Source organism: Pholcus phalangioides, unplaced genomic scaffold, assembly GCF_987345545.1.
Source record: "Pholcus phalangioides strain wild (caught in Gottingen) unplaced genomic scaffold, Ppha-v1.0 ptg000012l_1, whole genome shotgun sequence".
NCBI lineage: Eukaryota > Metazoa > Arthropoda > Arachnida > Araneae > Pholcidae > Pholcus > Pholcus phalangioides.
In genome coordinates this window covers 4,908,434-4,923,505 of record NW_028301605.1, presented here as the reverse complement: position 1 = coordinate 4,923,505, position 15,072 = coordinate 4,908,434, and the positions used below count along the sequence as shown (strand labels likewise).

At 40.9% G+C, this 15,072-nt stretch overlaps 3 non-coding genes across 3 annotated transcripts; all 3 read left to right on the top strand.

Annotated features, from left to right (window-relative positions):
* The first annotated feature begins 3,840 nt into the window (after window positions 1–3,840).
* Window positions 3,841–3,912, top strand: TRNAT-CGU (transfer RNA threonine (anticodon CGU)). Its single transcript has one exon. It is a non-coding gene; the product is annotated as a tRNA-Thr (tRNA).
* A 3,208-nt stretch (window positions 3,913–7,120) lies between these two features.
* Window positions 7,121–7,192, top strand: TRNAT-CGU (transfer RNA threonine (anticodon CGU)). Its single transcript has one exon. It is a non-coding gene; the product is annotated as a tRNA-Thr (tRNA).
* Window positions 7,193–14,088: 6,896 nt separating this feature from the next.
* Window positions 14,089–14,160, top strand: TRNAT-CGU (transfer RNA threonine (anticodon CGU)). The gene has a single exon. It is a non-coding gene; the product is annotated as a tRNA-Thr (tRNA).
* Window positions 14,161–15,072: the final 912 nt, after the last annotated feature.

Genomic DNA, 15,072 nt, shown 5'->3' with positions numbered 1-15,072 from the left:
GAAACCACGCTCTGCTAAATGAATTATTCATGATGTTTATAAATGGCAAGAAATTTAGGAAATGTTTTTATAAGAAGCCTTTCGAATTCATACTTTCATATTCAAGAAGCGATTTCCGATGATAAATTCATATTATGTCGCGCCTGGCACAGCAGAGTGGCGCAGTGGAAGCGTGTTGGGCCCATAACCCACAAGTCCGTGGATCGAAACCACGCTCTGCTAAATAAATTTTTCATCATGTTTATAATAGGCAAGAAATATAGGAAATGTTTTTATAAGAAGCCTTTCGAATTCATACTTTCATATTCAAGAAGCGATTTCCGATGATAAATTCATATTATGTCGCGCCTGGCTCAGCAGAGTGGCGCAGTGGAACCCTGCTGGGCCCATAACCCAGAGGTTCGGGGATTGAAACCACACCCTGCTAAATAAATTTTTCATCATGTTTATAATAGGCAAGAAATTTGGAAAATGTTTTTATGAGAAGCCTTTCGAATTCATACTTTGATATTCAAGAAGCGATTTCCGATGATAAATTAATATTATGTTGTACCTGGCACAGCTGAGTGGCGCTGTGGAAGCGTGATGGGCCCATAACCCAGAGGTCCGTGGATCGAAACCACGCTCTGCTAAATAAATTTTTCATCATGTTTATAATAGGCAAGAAATTTAGGAAATGTTTTTATAAGAAGCCTTTCGAATTCATACTTTCATATTCAAGAAGCGATTTCCATTGGTAAAGTCATGTTATGCCGTGGCTGGCACGGCAGAGTGGCGCAGTGGAAGCGTGCTGGGCCCATAACCCAGAGGTCCGTGGATCGAAAACACGCTCTTTTAAATAAATTTTTCATCATGTTTATAACAGGCAAGAAATTTAGGAAATGTTTTTATGAGAAGCCTTTCGAATTCATACTTTCATATTCAAGAAGCGATTTCCGATGATAAATTAATATTATGTCGCGCCTGGCACAGCAGAGTGGCGCAGTGGAAGCGTGCTGGGCCCATAACCCAGAGGTCCGTGGATCGAAACCACGCTCTGCTAAATAAATTTTTCATCATGTTTATAATAGGCAAGAGATTTAGGGAATGTTTTTATAAGAAGCCTTTCGAATTCATACTTTCATATTCAAGAAGCGATTTCCATTGGTAAAGTCATGTTATGCCGTGGCTGGCACAGCAGAGTGGCGCAGTGGAAGCGTGCTGGGCCCATAACCCAGAGGTCCGTGGATCGAAACCACGCTCTGCTAAATAAAATTTTCATCATGTTTCTAATAGGCAAGAAATTTGGAAAATGTTTTTATGAGAAGCCTTTCAAATTCATGCTTTCATATTCAAGAAGCGATTTCCGATGATAAATTCATACTATGTCGTACCTGGCACAGCAGAGTGGCGCAGTGGAAGCGTGCTGGGCCCATAACTCAGAGGTCCGTGGATCGAAACCACGCTCTGCTAAATAAATTATTCATGATGTTTATAATTGGCAAGAAATTTAGGAAATTTTTTTATAAGAAGCCTTTCGAATTCATACTTTCATATTCAAGAAGCGATTTCCGATGATAAATTAATATTATGTCGCGCCTGGCACAGCAGAGTGGTGCAGTGGAAGCGTGCTCGGCCCATAACCCAGAGGTCCGTGGATCGAAACCACGCTCTGCTAAATAAATTTTTCATCATGTTTATAATAGGCAAGTAATTTAGGAAATGTTTTTATAAGAAGCCTTTCGAATTCACTCTTTCATATTCAAGAAGCTATTTTCATCGGTAAATTCATATTATTCCGTGTCTGGCACAGCAGAGTGGCGCAGTGGAAGCGTGCTGGGCCCGTAACCCAGAAGTCCATGGATCGAAACCACCCTCTGCTAACTAAATTTTTCATCATGTTTATAATAGGCAAGAGATTTAGGAAATGTTTTTATAAGAAGCCTTTCGAATTCCTACTTTCATATTCAAGAAGCGATTTCCATTGGTAAAGTCATATTATGCCGTGGCTGGCACAGCAGAGTGGCGCAGTGGAAGCGTGCTGGGCCCATAACCCAGAGGTCCGTGGATCGAAACCACGCTCTGCTAAATAAATTTTTCATCATGTTTATAATAGGCAAGAAATTTAGGAAATGTTTTTATAAGAAGCCTTTCGAATTCATACTTTCATATTCAAGAAGCGATTTCCGATGATAAATTAATATCATGTACCGCCTAGCACAGCAGAGTGGCGCAGTGGAAGCGTGCTGGGCCCATAACCCAGAGGTCCGTGGATCGAAACCACGCTTTGCTAAATAAAATTTTCATCATGTTTATAATAGGCAAGAAATTTGGAAAATGTTTTTATGAGAAGCCTTTCAAATTCATGCTTTCATATTCAAGAAGCGATTTCCGATGATAAACTCATATTATGTCGTACCTGGCACAGCAGAGTGGCGCAGTGGAAGCGTGCTGGGCCCATAACCCAGAGGTCCGTGGATCGAAACCACGCTCTGCTAAATAAATTATTCATGATGTTTATAATTGGCAAGAAATTTAGGAAATATTTTTATAAGAAGCCTTTCGAATTCATACTTTCATATTCAAGAAGCGATTTCCGATGATAAATTAATATTATGTCGCGCGCGGCACAGCAGAGTGACGCAGTGGAAGCGTGCAGGGCCCATAACCCAGAGGTCCGTGGATCGAAACCACGCTCTGTTAAATAAATTTTTCATCATGTTTATAATAGGCAAGAGATTTAGGGAATGTTTTTATAAGAAGCCTTTCGAATTCATACTTTCATATTCAAGAAGCGATTTCCATTGGTAAAGTCATATTATGCCGTGGCTGGCACAGCAGAGTGGCGCAGTGGAAGCGTGCTGGGCCCATAACCCAGATGTCCGTGGATCGAAACCACGCTCTGCTAAATAAAATTTTCATCATGTTTATAATAGGCAAGAAATTTGGAAAATGTTCTTATGAGAAGCCTTTCAAATTCATGCTTTCATATTCAAGAAGCGATTTCCGATGATAAATTCATACTATGTCGTACCTGGCACAGCAGAGTGGCGCAGTGGAAGCGTGCTGGGCCCATAACTCAGAGGTCCGTGGATCGAAACCACGCTCTGCTAAATAAATTATTCATGATGTTTATAATTGGCAAGAAATTTAGGAAATGTTTTTATAAGAAACCTTTCGAATTCATACTTTCATATTCAAGAAGCGATTTCCGATGATAAATTAATATTATGTCGCGCCTGGCGCAGCAGAGTGGCGCAGTGGAAGCGTGCTGGGCCCATAACCCAGAGGTCCGTGGATCGAAACCACGCTCTGCTAAATAAAATTTTCATCATGTTTATAATAGGCAAGAAATTTGGAAAATGTTTTTATGAGAAGCCTTTCAAATTCATGCTTTCATATTCAAGAAGCGATTTCCGATGATAAACTCATATTATGTCGTACCTGGCACAGCAGAGTGGCGCAGTGGAAGCGTGCTGGGCCCATAACCCAGAGGTCCGTGGATCGAAACCACGCTCTGCTAAATAAATTATTTATGGTGTTTATAATTGGCAAGAAATTTAGGAAATGTTTTTATAAGAAGCCTTTGGAATTCATACTTTCATATTCAAGAAGCGATTTCCGATGATAAATTAATATTATGTCGCGCGCGGCACAGCAGAGTGGCGCAGTGGCAGCGTGCTGGGCCCATAACCCAGAGGTCCGTGGATCGAAACCACGCTCTGCTAAATAAAATTTTCATCATGTTTATAATAGCCAAGAAATTTAGGAAATGTTTTTATAAGAAGCCTTTCGAATTCATACTTTCATATTCAAGAAGCGATTTCCGGTGATAAATTAATATTATGTCGTGCATGGCACAGCAGAGTGGCGCAGTGGAAGCGTGCTGGGCCCGTAACCCAGAGGTCCGTGGATCGAAACCACGCTCTGTTAAATAAATTTTTCATCATGTTTATAATAGGCAAGAGATTTAGGGAATGTTTTTATAAGAAGCCTTTCGAATTCATACTTTCATATTCAAGAAGCGATTTCCATTGGTAAAGTCATGTTATGCCGTGGCTGGCACAGCAGAGTGGCGCAGTGGAAGCGTGCTGGGCCCATAACTCAGAGGTCCGTGGATCAAAACCACGCTCTGCTAAATAAAATTTTCATCATGTTTATAATAGGCAAGAAATTTGGAAAATGTTTTTATGAGAAGCCTTTCAAATTCATGCTTTCATATTCAAGAAGCGATTTCCGATGATAAATTCATACTATGTCGTACCTGGCACAGCAGAGTGGTGCAGTGGAAGCGTGCTGGGCCTATAACCCAGAGGTCCGTGGATCGAAACCACGCTCTTCTAAATAAATTTTTCATCATGTTTATAATAGGCAAGAAATTTAGGAAATGTTTTTATAAGAAGCCTTTCGAATTCTCTTTTTCATATTCAAGAAGCTATTTTCATCGGTAAATTCATATTATTCCGTGTCTGGCACAGCAGAGTGGCGCAGTGGAAGCGTGCTGGGCCCGTAACCCAGAGGTCCATGGATCGAAACCACCCTCTGCTAAATAAATTTTTCATCATGTTTATAATAGGCAAGAGATTTAGGAAATGTTTTTATAAGAAGCCTTTCGAATTCCTACTTTCATATTCAAGAAGCGATTTCCATTGGTAAAGTCATGTTATGCCGTGGCTGGCACGGCAGAGTGGCGCAGTGGAAGCGTGCTGGGCCCATAACCCAGAGGTCCGTGGATCGAAAACACGCTCTGTTAAATAAATTTTTCATCATGTTTATAACAGGCAAGAGATTTAGGAAATGTTTTTCTAAGAAGCCTTTCGAATTCATACTTTCATATTCAAGAAGCGATTTCCATTGGTAAAGTCATATTATGCCGTGGCTGGCACAGCAGAGTGGCGCAGTGGAAGCGTGCTGGGCCCATAACCCAGAGGTCCGTGGATCGAAACCACGCTCTGCTAAATAAATTTTTCATCATGTTTATAATAGGCAAGTAATTTAGGAAATGTTTTTATAAGAAGCCTTTCGAATTCACTCTTTCATATTCAAGAAGCTATTTTCATCGGTAAATTCATATTATTCCGTGTCTGGCACAGCAGAGTGGCGCAGTGGAAGCGTGCTGGGCCCGTAACCCAGAAGTCCATGGATCGAAACCACCCTCTGCTAACTAAATTTTTCATCATGTTTATAATAGGCAAGAGATTTAGGAAATGTTTTTATAAGAAGCCTTTCGAATTCCTACTTTCATATTCAAGAAGCGATTTCCATTGGTAAAGTCATATTATGCCGTGGCTGGCACAGCAGAGTGGCGCAGTGGAAGCGTGCTGGGCCCATAACCCAGAGGTCCGTGGATCGAAACCACGCTCTGCTAAATAAATTTTTCATCATGTTTATAATAGGCAAGAAATTTAGGAAATGTTTTTATAAGAAGCCTTTCGAATTCATACTTTCATATTCAAGAAGCGATTTCCGATGATAAATTAATATCATGTACCGCCTAGCACAGCAGAGTGGCGCAGTGGAAGCGTGCTGGGCCCATAACCCAGAGGTCCGTGGATCGAAACCACGCTTTGCTAAATAAAATTTTCATCATGTTTATAATAGGCAAGAAATTTGGAAAATGTTTTTATGAGAAGCCTTTCAAATTCATGCTTTCATATTCAAGAAGCGATTTCCGATGATAAACTCATATTATGTCGTACCTGGCGCAGCAGAGTGGCGCAGTGGAAGCGTGCTGGGCCCATAACCCAGAGGTCCGTGGATCGAAACCACGCTCTGCTAAATAAATTATTCATGATGTTTATAATTGGCAAGAAATTTAGGAAATATTTTTATAAGAAGCCTTTCGAATTCATACTTTCATATTCAAGAAGCGATTTCCGATGATAAATTAATATTATGTCGCGCGCGGCACAGCAGAGTGACGCAGTGGAAGCGTGCTGGGCCCATAACCCAGAGGTCCGTGGATCGAAACCACGCTCTGTTAAATAAATTTTTCATCATGTTTATAATAGGCAAGAGATTTAGGGAATGTTTTTATAAGAAGCCTTTCGAATTCATACTTTCATATTCAAGAAGCGATTTCCATTGGTAAAGTCATATTATGCCGTGGCTGGCACAGCAGAGTGGCGCAGTGGAAGCGTGCTGGGCCCATAACCCAGATGTCCGTGGATCGAAACCACGCTCTGCTAAATAAAATTTTCATCATGTTTATAATAGGCAAGAAATTTGGAAAATGTTCTTATGAGAAGCCTTTCAAATTCATGCTTTCATATTCAAGAAGCGATTTCCGATGATAAATTCATACTATGTCGTACCTGGCACAGCAGCGTGGCGCAGTGGAAGCGTGCTGGGCCCATAACTCAGAGGTCCGTGGATCGAAACCACGCTCTGCTAAATAAATTATTCATGATGTTTATAATTGGCAAGAAATTTAGGAAATGTTTTTATAAGAAACCTTTCGAATTCATACTTTCATATTCAAGAAGCGATTTCCGATGATAAATTAATATTATGTCGCGCCTGGCGCAGCAGAGTGGCGCAGTGGAAGCGTGCTGGGCCCATAACCCAGAGGTCCGTGGATCGAAACCACGCTCTGCTAAATAAAATTTTCATCATGTTTATAATAGGCAAGAAATTTGGAAAATGTTTTTATGAGAAGCCTTTCAAATTCATGCTTTCATATTCAAGAAGCGATTTCCGATGATAAACTCATATTATGTCGTACCTGGCACAGCAGAGTGGCGCAGTGGAAGCGTGCTGGGCCCATAACCCAGAGGTCCGTGGATCGAAACCACGCTCTGCTAAATAAATTATTTATGGTGTTTATAATTGGCAAGAAATTTAGGAAATGTTTTTATAAGAAGCCTTTGGAATTCATACTTTCATATTCAAGAAGCGATTTCCGATGATAAATTAATATTATGTCGCGCGCGGCACAGCAGAGTGGCGCAGTGGCAGCGTGCTGGGCCCATAACCCAGAGGTCCGTGGATCGAAACCACGCTCTGCTAAATAAAATTTTCATCATGTTTATAATAGCCAAGAAATTTAGGAAATGTTTTTATAAGAAGCCTTTCGAATTCATACTTTCATATTCAAGAAGCGATTTCCGGTGATAAATTAATATTATGTCGTGCATGGCACAGCAGAGTGGCGCAGTGGAAGCGTGCTGGGCCCGTAACCCAGAGGTCCGTGGATCGAAACCACGCTCTGTTAAATAAATTTTTCATCATGTTTATAATAGGCAAGAGATTTAGGGAATGTTTTTATAAGAAGCCTTTCGAATTCATACTTTCATATTCAAGAAGCGATTTCCATTGGTAAAGTCATGTTATGCCGTGGCTGGCACAGCAGAGTGGCGCAGTGGAAGCGTGCTGGGCCCATAACTCAGAGGTCCGTGGATCAAAACCACGCTCTGCTAAATAAAATTTTCATCATGTTTATAATAGGCAAGAAATTTGGAAAATGTTTTTATGAGAAGCCTTTCAAATTCATGCTTTCATATTCAAGAAGCGATTTCCGATGATAAATTCATACTATGTCGTACCTGGCACAGCAGAGTGGTGCAGTGGAAGCGTGCTGGGCCTATAACCCAGAGGTCCGTGGATCGAAACCACGCTCTTCTAAATAAATTTTTCATCATGTTTATAATAGGCAAGAAATTTAGGAAATGTTTTTATAAGAAGCCTTTCGAATTCTCTTTTTCATATTCAAGAAGCTATTTTCATCGGTAAATTCATATTATTCCGTGTCTGGCACAGCAGAGTGGCGCAGTGGAAGCGTGCTGGGCCCGTAACCCAGAGGTCCATGGATCGAAACCACCCTCTGCTAAATAAATTTTTCATCATGTTTATAATAGGCAAGAGATTTAGGAAATGTTTTTATAAGAAGCCATTCGAATTCCTACTTTCATATTCAAGAAGCGATTTCCATTGGTAAAGTCATGTTATGCCGTGGCTGGCACGGCAGAGTGGCGCAGTGGAAGCGTGCTGGGCCCATAACCCAGAGGTCCGTGGATCGAAAACACGCTCTGTTAAATAAATTTTTCATCATGTTTATAACAGGCAAGAGATTTAGGAAATGTTTTTCTAAGAAGCCTTTCGAATTCATACTTTCATATTCAAGAAGCGATTTCCATTGGTAAAGTCATATTATGCCGGGGCTGGCACAGCAGAGTGGCGCAGTGGAAGCGTGCTGGGCCCATAACCCAGAGGTCCGTGGATCGAAAACACGCTCTGTAAAATAAATTTTTCATCATGTTTATAACAGGCAAGAGATTTAGGAAATGTTTTTCTAAGAAGCCTTTCGAATTCATACTTTCATATTCAAGAAGCGATTTCCATTGGTAAAGTCATATTATGCCGTGGCTGGCACAGCAGAGTGGCGCAGTGGAAGCGTGCTGGGCCCATAACCCAGAGGTCCGTGGATCGAAAACACGCTCTGTTAAATAAATTTTTCATCATGTTTATAACAGGCAAGAGATTTAGGAAATGTTTTTCTAAGAAGCCTTTCGAATTCATACTTTCATATTCAAGAAGCGATTTCCGATGATAAATTAATATTATGTCGCGCTTGGCACAGCAGAGTGGCGCAGTGGAAGCGTGCTGGGCCCATAACCCAGAGGTCCGTGGATCGAAACCACGCTCTGCTAAATAAATTTTTCATCATGTTTATAATAGGCAAGAAATTTAGAAAATCTTTTTATAAGAAGCCTTTCGAATTCATACTTTCATATTCAAGAAGCGATTTCCGATGATAAATTAATATTATGTCGCGCGCGGCACAGCAGAGTGGCGCAGTGGAAGCGTGCTGGGCCCATAACCCAGAGGTCCGTGGATCGAAACCACGCTCTGTTAAATAAATTTTTCATCATGTTTATAATAGGCAAGAGATTTAGGGAATGTTTTTATAAGAAGCCTTTCGAATTCATACTTTCATATTCAAGAAGCGATTTCCATTGGTAAAGTCATGTTATGCCGTGGCTGGCACAGCAGAGTGGCGCAGTGGAAGCGTGCTGGGCCCATAACCCAGAGGTCCGTGGATCGAAACCACGCTCTGCTAAATAAAATTTTCATCATGTTTATAATAGGCAAGAAATTTGGAAAATGTTTTTATGAGAAGCCTTTCAAATTCATGCTTTCATATTCAAGAAGCGATTTCCGATGATAAATTCATACTATGTCGTACCTGGCACAGCAGAGTGGCGCAGTGGAACCGTGCTGGGCCCATAACTCAGAGGTCCGTGGATCGAAACCACGCTCTGCTAAATAAATTATTCATGATGTTTATAATTGGCAAGAAATTTAGGAAATGTTTTTATAAGAAGCCTTTCGAATTCATACTTTCATATTCAAGAAGCGATTTCCGATGATAAATTAATATTATGTCGCGCCTGGCACAGCAGAGTGGTGCAGTGGAAGCGTGCTGGGCCCATAACCCAGAGGTCCGTGGATCGAAACCACGCTCTGCTAAATAAATTTTTCATCATGTTTATAACAGGCAAGAGATTTAGGAAATGTTTTTCTAAGAAGCCTTTCGAATTCATACTTTCATATTCAAGAAGCGATTTCCATTGGTAAAGTCATATTATGCCGTGGCTGGCACAGCAGAGTGGCGCAGTGGAAGCGTGCTGGGCCCATAACCCAGAGGTCCGTGGATCGAAAACACGCTCTGTTAAATAAATTTTTCATCATGTTTATAACAGGCAAGAGATTTAGGAAATGTTTTTCTAAGAAGCCTTTCGAATTCATACTTTCATATTCAAGAAGCGATTTCCGATGATAAATTAATATTATGTCGCGCTTGGCACAGCAGAGTGGCGCAGTGGAAGCGTGCTGGGCCCATAAACCAGAGGTCCGTGGATCGAAACCACGCTCTGCTAAATAAATTTTTCATCATGTTTATAATAGGCAAGAAATTTAGAAAATGTTTTTATAAGAAGCCTTTCGAATTCATACTTTCATATTCAAGAAGCGATTTCCATTGGTAAAGTCATATTATGCCGTGGCTGGCACAGCAGAGTGGCGCAGTGGAAGCGTGCTGGGCCCATAACCCAGAGGTCCGTGGATCGAAACCACGCTCTGCTAAATAAAATTTTCATCATGTTTATAATAGGCAAGAAATTTGGAAAATGTTTTTATGAGAAGCCTTTCAAATTCATACTTTCATATTCAAGAAGCGATTTCCGATGATAAATTAATATTATGTCGCGCGCGGCACAGCAGAGTCGCGCAGTGGAAGCGTGCTGGGCCCATAACCCAGAGGTCCGTGGATCGAAACCACGCTCTGTTAAATAAATTTTTCATCATGTTTATAATAGGCAAGAGATTTAGGGAATGTTTTTATAAGAAGCCTTTCGAATTCATACTTTCATATTCAAGAAGCGATTTCCATTGGTAAAGTCATGTTATGCCGTGGCTGGCACAGCAGAGTGGCGCAGTGGAAGCGTGCTGGGCCCATAACCCAGAGGTCCGTGGATCGAAACCACGCTCTGCTAAATAAATTTTTCATCATGTTTATAATAGGCAAGAAATTTAGGAAATGTTTTTATAAGAAGCCTTTCGAATTCATACTTTCATATTCAAGAAGCGATTTCCGATGATAAATTAATATCATGTACCGCCTAGCACAGCACAGTGGCGCAGTGGAAGCGTGCTGGGCCCATAACCCAGAGGTCCGTGGATCGAAACCACGCTTTGCTAAATAAAATTTTCATCATGTTTATAATAGGCAAGAAATTTGGAAAATGTTTTTATGAGAAGTCTTTCAAATTCATGCTTTCATATTCAAGAAGCGATTTCCGATGATAAACTCATATTATGTCGTACCTGGCACAGCAGAGTGGCGCAGTGGAAGCGTGCTGGGCCCATAACCCAGAGGTCCGTGGATCGAAACCACGCTCTGCTAAATAAATTATTCTTGATGTTTATAATTGGCAAGAAATTTAGGAAATATTTTTATAAGAAGCCTTTCGAATTCATACTTTCATATTCAAGAAGCGATTTCCGATGATAAATTAATATTATGTCGCGCGCGGCACAGCAGAGTGACGCAGTGGAAGCGTGCTGGGCCCATAACCCAGAGGTCCGTGGATCGAAACCACGCTCTGTTAAATAAATTTTTCATCATGTTTATAATAGGCAAGAGATTTAGGGAATGTTTTTATAAGAAGCCTTTCGAATTCATACTTTCATATTCAAGAAGCGATTTCCATTGGTAAAGTCATATTATGCCGTGGCTGGCACAGCAGAGTGGCGCAGTGGAAGCGTGCTGGGCCCATAACCCAGATGTCCGTGGATCGAAACCACGCTCTGCTAAATAAAATTTTCATCATGTTTATAATAGGCAAGAAATTTGGAAAATGTTCTTATGAGAAGCCTTTCAAATTCATGCTTTCATATTCAAGAAGCGATTTCCGATGATAAATTCATACTATGTCGTACCTGGCACAGCAGAGTGGCGCAGTGGAAGCGTGCTGGGCCCATAACTCAGAGGTCCGTGGATCGAAACCACGCTCTGCTAAATAAATTATTCATGATGTTATAATTGGCAAGAGATTTAGGAAATATTTTTCTAAGAAGCCTTTCGAATTCATACTTTCATATTCAAGAAGCGATTTCCATTGGTAAAGTCATATTATGCCGTGGCTGGCACAGCAGAGTGGCGCAGTGGAAGCGTGCTGGGCCCATAACCCAGAGGTCCGTGGATCGAAACCACGCTCTGCTAAATAAATTTTTCATCATGTTTATAATAGGCAAGAAATTTAGGAAATGTTTTTATAAGAAGCCTTTCGAATTCATACTTTCATATTCAAGAAGCGATTTCCGATGATAAATTAATATCATGTATCGCCTAGCACAGCAGAGTGGCGCAGTGGAAGCGTGCTGGGCCCATAACCCAGAGGTCCGTGGATCGAAACCACGCTCTGCTAAATAAAATTTTCATCATGTTTATAATAGGCAAGAAATTTGGAAAATGTTTTTATGAGAAGCCTTTCAAATTCATGCTTTCATATTCAAGAAGCGATTTCCGATGATAAACTCATATTATGTCGTACCTGGCACAGCAGAGTGGCGCAGTGGAAGCGTGCTGGGCCCATAACCCAGAGGTCCGTGGATCGAAACCACGCTCTGCTAAATAAATTATTCATGATGTTTATAATTGGCAAGAAATTTAGGAAATGTTTTTATAAGAAGCCTTTCGAATTCATACTTTCATATTCAAGAAGCGATTTCCGATGACAAATTAATATTATGTCGCGCGCGGCACAGCAGAGTGGCGCAGTGGAAGCGTGCTGGGCCCATAACCCAGAGGTCCGTGGATCGAAACCACGCTCTGTTAAATAAATTTTTCATCATGTTTATAATAGGCAAGAGATTTAGGGAATGTTTTTATAAGAAGCCTTTCGAATTCATACTTTCATATTCAAGAAGCGATTTCCATTGGTAAAGTCATATTATGCCGTGGCTGGCACAGCAGAGTGGCGCAGTGGAAGCGTGCTGGGCCCATAACCCAGAGGTCCGTGGATCGAAACCACGCTCTGCTAAATAAAATTTTCATCATGTTTATAATAGGCAAGAAATTTGGAAAATGTTCTTATGAGAAGCCTTTCAAATTCATGCTTTCATATTCAAGAAGCGATTTCCGATGATAAATTCATACTATGTCGTACCTGGCACAGCAGAGTGGCGCAGTGGAAGCGTGCTGGGCCCATAACTCAGAGGTCCGTGGATCGAAACCACGCTCTGCTAAATAAATTATTCATGATGTTTATAATTGGCAAGAAATTTAGGAAATGTTTTTATAAGAAACCTTTCGAATTCATACTTTCATATTCAAGAAGCGATTTCCGATGATAAATTAATATTATGTCGCGCGCGGCACAGCAGAGTGACGCAGTGGAAGCGTGCTGGGCCCATAACCCAGAGGTCCGTGGATCGAAACCACGCTCTGTTAAATAAATTTTTCATCATGTTTATAATAGGCAAGAGATTTAGGGAATGTTTTTATAAGAAGCCTTTCGAATTCATACTTTCATATTCAAGAAGCGATTTCCATTGGTAAAGTCATATTATGCCGTGGCTGGCACAGCAGAGTGGCGCAGTGGAAGCGTGCTGGGCCCATAACCCAGATGTCCGTGGATCGAAACCACGCTCTGCTAAATAAAATTTTCATCATGTTTATAATAGGCAAGAAATTTGGAAAATGTTCTTATGAGAAGCCTTTCAAATTCATGCTTTCATATTCAAGAAGCGATTTCCGATGATAAATTCATACTATGTCGTACCTGGCACAGCAGAGTGGCGCAGTGGAAGCGTGCTGGGCCCATAACTCAGAGGTCCGTGGATCGAAACCACGCTCTGCTAAATAAATTATTCATGATGTTATAATTGGCAAGAGATTTAGGAAATATTTTTCTAAGAAGCCTTTCGAATTCATACTTTCATATTCAAGAAGCGATTTCCATTGGTAAAGTCATATTATGCCGTGGCTGGCACAGCAGAGTGGCGCAGTGGAAGCGTGCTGGGCCCATAACCCAGAGGTCCGTGGATCGAAACCACGCTCTGCTAAATAAATTTTTCATCATGTTTATAATAGGCAAGAAATTTAGGAAATGTTTTTATAAGAAGCCTTTCGAATTCATACTTTCATATTCAAGAAGCGATTTCCGATGATAAATTAATATCATGTATCGCCTAGCACAGCAGAGTGGCGCAGTGGAAGCGTGCTGGGCCCATAACCCAGAGGTCCGTGGATCGAAACCACGCTCTGCTAAATAAAATTTTAATCATGTTTATAATAGGCAAGAAATTTGGAAAATGTTTTTATGAGAAGCCTTTCAAATTCATGCTTTCATATTCAAGAAGCGATTTCCGATGATAAACTCATATTATGTCGTACCTGGCACAGCAGAGTGGCGCAGTGGAAGCGTGCTGGGCCCATAACCCAGAGGTCCGTGGATCGAAACCACGCTCTGCTAAATAAAATTTTCATCATGTTTATAATAGCCAAGAAATTTAGGAAATGTTTTTATAAGAAGCCTTTCGAATTCATACTTTCATATTCAAGAAGCGATTTCCGGTGATAAATTAATATTATGTCGTGCATGGCACAGCAGAGTGGCGCAGTGGAAGCGTGCTGGGCCCGTAACCCAGAGGTCCGTGGATCGAAACCACGCTCTGTTAAATAAATTTTTCATCATGTTTATAATAGGCAAGAGATTTAGGGAATGTTTTTATAAGAAGCCTTTCGAATTCATACTTTCATATTCAAGAAGCGATTTCCATTGGTAAAGTCATGTTATGCCGTAGCTGGCACAGCAGAGTGGCGCAGTGGAAGCGTGCTGGGCCCATAACCCAGAGGTCCGTGGATCAAAACCACGCTCTGCTAAATAAAATTTTCATCATGTTTATAATAGGCAAGAAATTTGGAAAATGTTTTTATGAGAAGCCTTTCAAATTCATGCTTTCATATTCAAGAAGCGATTTCCGATGATAAATTCATACTATGTCGTACCTGGCACAGCAGAGTGGTGCAGTGGAAGCCTGCTGGGCCCATAACCCAGAGGTCCGTGGATCGAAACCACGCTCTTCTAAATAAATTTTTCATCATGTTTATAATAGGCAAGAAATTTAGGAAATGTTTTTATAAGAAGCCTTTCGAATTCACACTTTCATATTCAAGAAGCTATTTTCATCGGTAAATTCATATTATTCCGTGTCTGGCACAGCAGAGTGGCGCAGTGGAAGCGTGCTGGGCCCGTAACCCAGAGGTCCATGGATCGAAACCACCCTCTGCTAAATAAATTTTTCATCATGTTTATAATAGGCAAGAGATTTAGGAAATGTTTTTATAAGAAGCCTTTCGAATTCCTACTTTCATATTCAAGAAGCGATTTCCATTGGTAAAGTCATGTTATGCCGTGGCTGGCACGGCAGAGTGGCGCAGTGGAAGCGTGCTGGGCCCATAACCCAGAGGTCCGTGGATCGAAAACACGCTCTGTTAAATAAATTTTTCATCATGTTTATAACAGGCAAGAGATTTAGGAAATGTTTTTCTAAGAAGCCTTTCGAATTCATACTTTCATATTCAAGAAG